Raw genomic sequence first — 8,646 nt, 5'->3', positions numbered from 1 at the left:
GATGAACCAATGGACGAGGGTGAAGCAAATGTTGCACAAGAGGAGCCACCTGACGAGCTAGGTCAGGCGTTACTTGATGCACAGAAAGACAGTGAGACTGTGAAGGAGGCATTAAAGTTCGAGAAGATGTTGGAGGATCACAAAAGGCCGTTGTTCCCTAATTGCAAACCGGAGCAAAAGAAGTTGGGTACCACGCTGGAGATGCTGAAATGGAAGGCAACTAATGGTGTAACCGATAAGGGATTTGGTGAGCTATTAAAGATTGTAAAGAACATACTTCCTGAGGGTAATGAACTGCCGTCAACAACATACGAAGCTAAAAAGATGGTTTGCCCTCTTGGATTGGACGTGCAGAAGATTCACGCATGTCCTAACGACTGCATCCTGTATCGCGGTGAATACGAGAACTTGGAAGCTTGTCCTGTTTGCAGCGCATTGCGGTATAAGATTAGGCGAGATGATCCAGGTGATGTTGATGGGCAGCCGGTAAAGAAGAGAGTTCCCGCAAAGTTGGTGTGGTACTTCCCTATAATACCACGTCTGAAGCGCTTTTTCAAAAACAAGGATAACGCTAAGTTGATGCGGTGGCACAAAGAAGACCGTAAGGAGGATCACATGATCAGACACCCAGCAGATGGGTCCCAGTGGAGAAATCTTAACCGAGAGTATCCTCAATTTGACAACGACCCAAGAAATATAAGATTTGCTCTAAGTACTGATGGAATGAATCCGTACGGTGAGTTTGGCAGCGCTCATAGTACATGGCCTGTGACCCTATGTATGTTCAACCTTCCTCCTTGGTTGTGCCTGAAGCGTAAGTTCATCATGATGCTGGTGCTTATAAAAGGGCCAAAAGAACCTGGCAACGACATTGATGTGTTCCTGCAACCCTTGATGGATGATCTATTACTACTCTGGAAAGAAGAAGGTGTACGTGTGTGGGATGAGTATAAACAGGAGTCCTTCAACCTCCGAGCTTTGCTTTTTGTATGCATCAATGATTGGCCTGCACTTGCAAAACTTTCGGGACAGTCGAACATGGGATACATGGCCTGCACCCACTGTTATGATGAGACCGATAGCATTTATTTGAAACACTGTAAGAAGTGCGTATACATGGGCCATCGTCGATTTCTTCCAACCGATCACCCCCTAAGAACCGAAGGGAAGCATTTCAAAGGAGAGCCCGAAACTCGTCCTAAGCCTCTATTTCGTAATGGAAAGCGTGTGTTCTCGATGATCAAGGATGTGAAGGTAGTATTTGGAAAGGGTCCCGGTAGGCAACCTGTTCCCAAGGATGACCAGGGACATGTTCCAATGTGGAAGAAGAAGTCTATATTGTGGAACCTACCTTATTGGCAAGTCTTACAGGTTCGCAACGCAATTGATGTGATGCATCTATCGAAGAATCTTTGCGTAAACCTACTAGGATTCCTGGGAGTGTATGGTAAGTCAAAAGACACATTAGAAGCAAGGCGCGACATGCAACAGCTAGCTGGACGAAAAGGCTTGCAACCCGAAAAGAGAGACAAAGGATGCCACTATTTAAAACCTGCCAGCTATAATCTGAGCAAAGAGGAGAAGGAAAGTATGTTCGATTGCTTGAACAGTATCAAGGTCCCGTCTGGGTACTTCTCAAATATACAGGGCATAATAAATGTGAAAGAGAAGAAAATCCAAAACTTGAAGTCACATGACTGCCACGTCCTGATGACACAACTACTTCCGGTTATACTGAGGGGTGTTCTACCGGAAAATGTGAGATTGGCAGTTGTAAAGCTTTGTGCGTTCATGAATGAAATTTCGCAAAAAGCAATTAATCCAAATAATCTAATAAAGCTGCAGAAAGACATTGTCGAATGTCTTGTCAGCTTCGAGATGGTCTTCCCACCTTCCTTCTTCAATATTATGACACACCTTCTAGTTCATATTGTGACAGAAATAACTATCCTGGGTCCTGTTTTTCTACACAATATGTTCCCTTTCGAGAGGTTCATGGCCGTATTGAAGAAGTACGTGCGCAAACGTTCTCGCCCAGAAGGATGCATTGCTAAGGGCTATGGAACAGAGGAGGTCATTGAGTTTTGCGTTGACTATCTTCCTGATCTCAATCCGATTGGGCTCCCCGTGTCACACCATGAGGGGCGACTAAAGGGAAAAGGCACACTAGGAAAGAAATGTAATATGAACATCTCTTGTAGTGAATTCAGCCAAGCAAACTTCACGGTTCTTCAGAATTCATCCAAAGTGGCTCCCTATATTGATGAGCACATGAATATTATACGGTCCGAAAATCCACAGAAGAATTTTGCTTGGATTACACGGCAACATATAAAAACTTTTGACGGCTGGTTCAGACGAAAATTATTGGGCAACAACACAGTTGATCAAGAACTTCAATTGCTGGCCAGGGGACCATCAATAACCGTCTAGCAATACCAAGGGTACGAAATCAATGGGTATACATTTTACACGAGAGCTCAAAAAAAGCACCAACCAAAACAGTGGTGTCCGTATGTGTATAGTAAACAGTAATGGAGAAAAAAACAACTACTATGGTGTCATAGAGGAGATATGGGAACTTGAATATGGACCCATAGTTGTCCCTCTGTTTCGTTGCGAATGGGTGGCTGGAGGAGGCGTAACGAAGGACCGGTATGGGATGACCATAGTCGATTTTAAAAAGATTGGATATAAAGATGAGCCATTCGTTCTAGCCAAGGATGTGACACAAGTGTTCTATGTGAAGGACATGTCGAGCAAACCGAAGAAAAAGTCGGATAAGACGTCTCAAGCAGACAAGGCTGGAAATGAGCCGAAACGGCACATAGTTCTTCCAGGTAAAAGAAAAGTTGTTGGAGTCGAGAATATTTCGGACAATTCGGAAGATTATGACCAGATTGATGACCTTCCTCCATTCTCAGTTGACGTTGACCCCAGCATCCTCTTATCCAAAGAGGACACGCCTTACTTACGCCGTGATCACGTCCAAGGCACTTTCATCAAAAGGAAGATTATCAATGTTCCAGTAGATAATGATGATGAGTAGTACTTTTATATAAATTATATATTATATTTTCTCATTAAGTGATGTAATGTAACGCACCGCGTCGTATTTGTCTCAATTCTCGATACTATTCATCCAATTAGGACACAATATCATCTTCAAATAATATTATATTTTTGCATGGTATAACTATTATTTACTTTCACTAATTTTGCATTACTAGGAGTGTTGAAACATTAAATTACAAACAAATAATCAAGTAATTTGCGAATTGATTACATCATTGTATTGGCTATTACTGAAAAGACTTTTGAATATTTTTGCATGGATCAATCTGAAATTTTTTCGATTTATTACAAATAATAGAAGTATACTAACATATAAACCCTATAAGCTACACATAATTGATAATAGTAGCATATTTGTTAATTTACTTCAATTGCTATTGTTATTGTGTAGATATAATTACTATAATTATTGTGTAGCTAAAAAAACTTAAGATATAAATTTTTGTTTTATTATTTTAATTATTAAGCCTATTATGAATAAATTTATGAATATTAAAAATTTATTGTAAATGGTAACTGGCGTGGCGAATTTACAATTCCCGCCAGATGGGACACGTTAGTGCCGGCTGGTAGTTCTAGCCGGCACTAATGTGAGAACGTTAGTGCCGGCTAGAACTACCAGCCGGCACTAATGTGTCCCATCTGACGTCACGGGGGCACGTTAGTGCCGGCTGGTAATACCAGCCGGCACTAACAGAGCCACGTTAGTGCCGGCTGGTAATACCAGCCGGCACTAACCGAGCCACCCCCAACAAATTACTCCCTTCGCCGCCCAATTCAGATCGACGTTGCCCGCCGCCCCGACTTCTTCTTGCCGCCCCTGGCTCTCTCACCCGCGTGCGCCGCCGCGTTCTTCCCCGGCCGTGAGTGGGTCCCCGGCCGGCGCTCGACCGTGGCCGCCCTCGAGGTCCTCCCCAGCCCGCCGTCCCTAGGCCGGCCGCCCCCACGCCTCGTTGTCGTCCTCGCCGGCCCGGCCCGCGCCGCCGCCTACCTCGGCGTCCTCGCCCGGCCCGCGCCGCCGCGCACCTCGGCGTCCTCGCCCGGTCCGTGGAGCCGCCCGTCGAGTCATCAGCGCCATCGCGGCCACCCGGCTGCCCCCACGCCGCCCCGGCCCCGATCACGCCGCCCCTGCTTCCACGCCGCCCCGGTACCTCTTACAGTTTTTTACCTTAATGTTATTTCCTTGTTCACTTCTTATGCCAAAATCTACTTTGATGCTATGGCCAGACATTTCTGTAAAAGTTTTAGGATCCGCATACATACAGCCAATACACCAAAATTTGCCTCAGAATACTCGTTTTGTTTTCAACGATCAACAAGTATAACCTGTTCTGGATTGTAAAATACTTCAACAAATGGATATTCATTCCTTTGCCTTGTGAGGCAAAACCCTGGATACTTTGGGCACTCGACCTGACAGCAGAGAAGAAGAATGTTCACTGCCTATTTTGGAAGCAAGCATAATTTGTATTGTGACCACAAGATCCAACATATATTTGGAGGAAACAAAAAGTTGATAGACTGGTTTGATAAGAAATGCAGCCTTATGAAAATATAAGTAATCACTCATTTCTACCTTAATCGAGCATGTTTTTGTCAATCCTAATACAGAAGTACCAAAATGAACTATGCTATCTGCATGCCCAAGCTTTCCATCAAGCTGCTTGTCTAAGTAAAGCAGAGAAGAACATATGAAGAGAAATTTGCAAACATAGACAATGATGAATTTCCACAAATGAAGCTGAAAAGAACAAGTGCAATCATTAATAAATGATAGAGGCATCGAATCAGTTACACAGTATGGAAGACAATCAGGAAAAAATCTGAGAGTTTATTATCAGATAAATCATGGTTTTAATTCACCAATAAAAATATTGCAGGTTAGGCATAATAAGCTAAAAAAAATACAGTGTTAATACAGGCATTACGTAGTTATTGAAGCATCACAAGTTTACAGCCTTTTTCAGATAGTTCAGCAACTAGAAGTGATCTGCCAAGAATGCAAAATGGAAATTTTCGTGTAAACATAAATCAATAGTAGCTTACTCTGACAAACTTGATATGTGGATAAAATTTGGCAGCAGCCTCTTCCAGTACTTTATCAAGATGCTGTGTATAAGTGCACCTAAAAAGGTAATTTTTAGGATTGAAGTGAGTGAATACTGTCCTATGCGAGGATTTACTATTCTACTTAGTGTTTCAGAACGACATTACAGCAGAGTTTGTATACTTAATAGTAAAGGCAACAACTACAGGCCTTCCTTCATGCAATAGCTGCACAAACTGACGCTCAGATGTAAATGGTATAATTCTTGATGGCCCTAGGTCCTTGGGATATCCAGTGTAGTACCTGTAATTATAAGTTTAGTATACGCTTACACCTTACACATGTATTACACCTTACATTCTCTTTTCCCTTTTCCCTTCCATTCTCTGCATGTACACTTATGCTCTCTCTTTTTATTATTTTGTTTCTCAACAGGTACTGAAAATTCTCGTATTTGGTTGAGATCTAAACTAGGCATAAGGTTAGTTTTTTACGTTTCTTAATCCAAGTAATTTCATAATCCAAGTAATCTCTGTATTGATCAGACAAGATATGCATTCTTAGAGTACATGTTACTGAGTATTTGCAGTACTCGAGACTTCACATACATGATTTTTATTACCCATAATTTCATAACTAGGCATAAGGCATTTTGAAGTCTTTTACCAGAATCCGCTCGACCGCATCATCAATCCGAGACATAGGTACCTCCCCTGTCTCCACCAAGAACACTAGATCCTCAAGAAACTCCTCAAATCTGTAAGGTATCATATTCTGTAGATTGTTCAGTCTAGGCAGTATGATATAGTATGTGGCTTTAATAGATGCTTTGTAACCGCATATAGTATGTGGCTCCAGTATGATATAGTATGATATCATAACATGATATAGGAATCATAAGGAACAAACAAGATAACCTTTGATTTAATAGATGCTTTGTAACCTCATATAGTATGTGGCTTGCTGTTTTTTTATTGTTTCAGGTAGTGGAACTGGATCCTACGGACAACCAAGACGAGTTAATGCACGAGCTCATTCGTGGTAGTACTGGGCACATAGCTCTAGAGTTTGATGAGGACGAGAACGATGGCAGCCAATTTTTAAACTTGCATTATCATGGCGACGAGGAGCAAGATATTAGTGGGGAGGAAGAAGGAAATGTCGAGGAAGCCGAGGTATAAAAGTTTAGTGATTCTTTCAGGCATCAGGATAAACGTTTTGTCAATATATATGTTAGGAGCAAGATATTGTTTGTGACACATGCGACCCAGCTGCGAACTATTTGTGTTATGTTGCTAGCTTTGTTGATGATTTCAGTCCTTGTGTAAGGAGTCGTGCTCCAGCTAAAAATTCTTATGAATGTTTCAGTCAATAAGTTACCTAATATCATGATAATTTTCGATCTGGAACCCTTGCTTGCGGGTTATGAAGGTTACGCATACCTGCCGCGACGTCCACTAGTTGCTAGCAACCCACTTGATAAATTTGCGATTCTTTCAGGCATAAGGATCGACGAAGCCTAAACGGAAACGTGGCTCCAAGAGGAAGATGGTAGGATGTACGACCATCACGGAGATCAACGAAGCAACCGGCGAGCCACTAGCTCCTGGTCAAATTAAGACAACATTTGTAAATCAATTGGGATATCTTGCTAGGGAATCCGTCCCCATAAAGTATAAGCTTTGGAAGAGAAATAAAGTCTCTGATCGACCTGAAGATATCGTGCCAGATTCAGAGAAAGATTTGTTATGGAAAGAGGTGTCGTTGCACTTCAACTTTCCCCCAGGCAAAGCTGACAAAATAAAGGGATGGGCATTTAAGAAGATGGCAATTCAGTTCGCCTCATTCAAGAACAAATTGGTGGCAAACTTTGTCAACAAGGGCCTCACACCAGATTTTGATAAAGTCTGGAACAAACAACGAGAGTGGTGGAATGAATTCGTGAATTACAAGCACAGTGCTGACAGCATGGCAGCCTCGATTCAAGGCAAAATGAATGCTAGCAAAAAGAAAAAACTCCATAGACTTGGGCCCGGAGGTTATAAGGTTGCCATTCCGAAATGGGAAAAGATGGAAAATAATTTAATTGTAAAAGAAATCGTACCGCAAACCTTGAGTTGGCCTAAACGAGCAAGGTATTACTTCTATGCTCATGGAGGCACACTAGACCCCGACACTGGAATATTTGTGACTAGCGACGTACTAAGAGAGGCTGCCCAAAGACTCGAGGACGCAATGAGGCGTACCGAAGAAGGAACCTTCCAGCCCAACAGAGAGAATGACGAGCTGACTTACGCTCTTGGGAATGCGGAACACACTGGACAGACCCGAGGTGTGGGCGTAGTTCCATGGAAATATGGCTTTTCCGGAGATCTCGAAACCTACCGAAGCCGATGCAGAAGCAAGGCAGTAGTGGCTGAGAAGATTCATAGCCTAGAAAACCGGATAATGTCACTTGAGGCAGCAGTTGGGCAACGCTCGGACCAACCAGCTGCCAATGTGGAGATCAGCCCCTCTTCTCAGCGTCGTAGCAGTGTTGCTTCCACGGAGCACCCTAATTTGGGTGCCGACAGGCCGAGGGACCCCATTGACGACATCACCGTTAGGACCCAATGTGAGCTTCTGGTTCTTTATGGGAAAAAGTTTAAAGTTTGTGCTGAGGGTTATGCGGAAGTCCAAGAACAGGGCGGGACAATACATTGCCAGCCGATTCCTGAAGGATTCGCCAGAGTCTTTGTTGACCGAATTACTGAAGAACGCTGGGAAGACATGGACCTCCCGATCCCTATAAGTCCTGAAGAAACAGAACTACAACATGCCGTACACACATGGATCGCGTGGCCAAAGCGCGACATAAGATTGGTGCAAGCAGACACAGATTCCGCTCGGTGCTCAAGGCAAAGATCACCAACGCCAGCTGATAGGAATCCTAGTGTTGGCCCACCTTCTCCACCGCCTGCACGGGACCCCAGCATGGATCCGCCATCACCAGCCACAAGCGAGCCAATTCTGCATCATCACCAGCCGCACAACAGAATCAGAGTCAGCGACAGAAGTCATACACGGTACCTTCGGTCCAGCCATCTCATAAGCAGCAAAGAAAGAAGAAAAAGAAGGCGCCAGAAGAGGAAGAGGCAGAAGAATCGTTTCAAACCTTCTTACTGAAGCGCAAGCTACTGAGGGAGGCTGCGAACAAGAAGCCAGAAATAGATCCGGTTGCAAAGGCACACTTTGTGAAACACTTCATTAAAGATCCCACCAAGGAGAAAGAAAGAGAGTCGGATTATGATCGGCAGATCAGAAAGTGCTACAGCAACCCCAAGAATCGCCTGATTAATGCAAAGACCGTTCCCCAGCTCGGAGAGCAGTCCAAACAATCGATCCCTCCGTTGATAGTGCCGCATGAAGACCGTCCCGATGAATCAAGAGATCCGTTGACCATGGCTGGGATGATATTGCAAACTGATCTAACAAGGGCTCCATTGCTTGGGGAGGCCCTACAGAATGCCCATCGGCAGGAAAAA

This window comes from Panicum virgatum, chromosome 8K, assembly GCF_016808335.1.
Source record: "Panicum virgatum strain AP13 chromosome 8K, P.virgatum_v5, whole genome shotgun sequence".
In the NCBI taxonomy this organism is placed as follows: domain Eukaryota; kingdom Viridiplantae; phylum Streptophyta; class Magnoliopsida; order Poales; family Poaceae; genus Panicum; species Panicum virgatum.
This window is presented reverse-complemented; position numbering follows the sequence as displayed.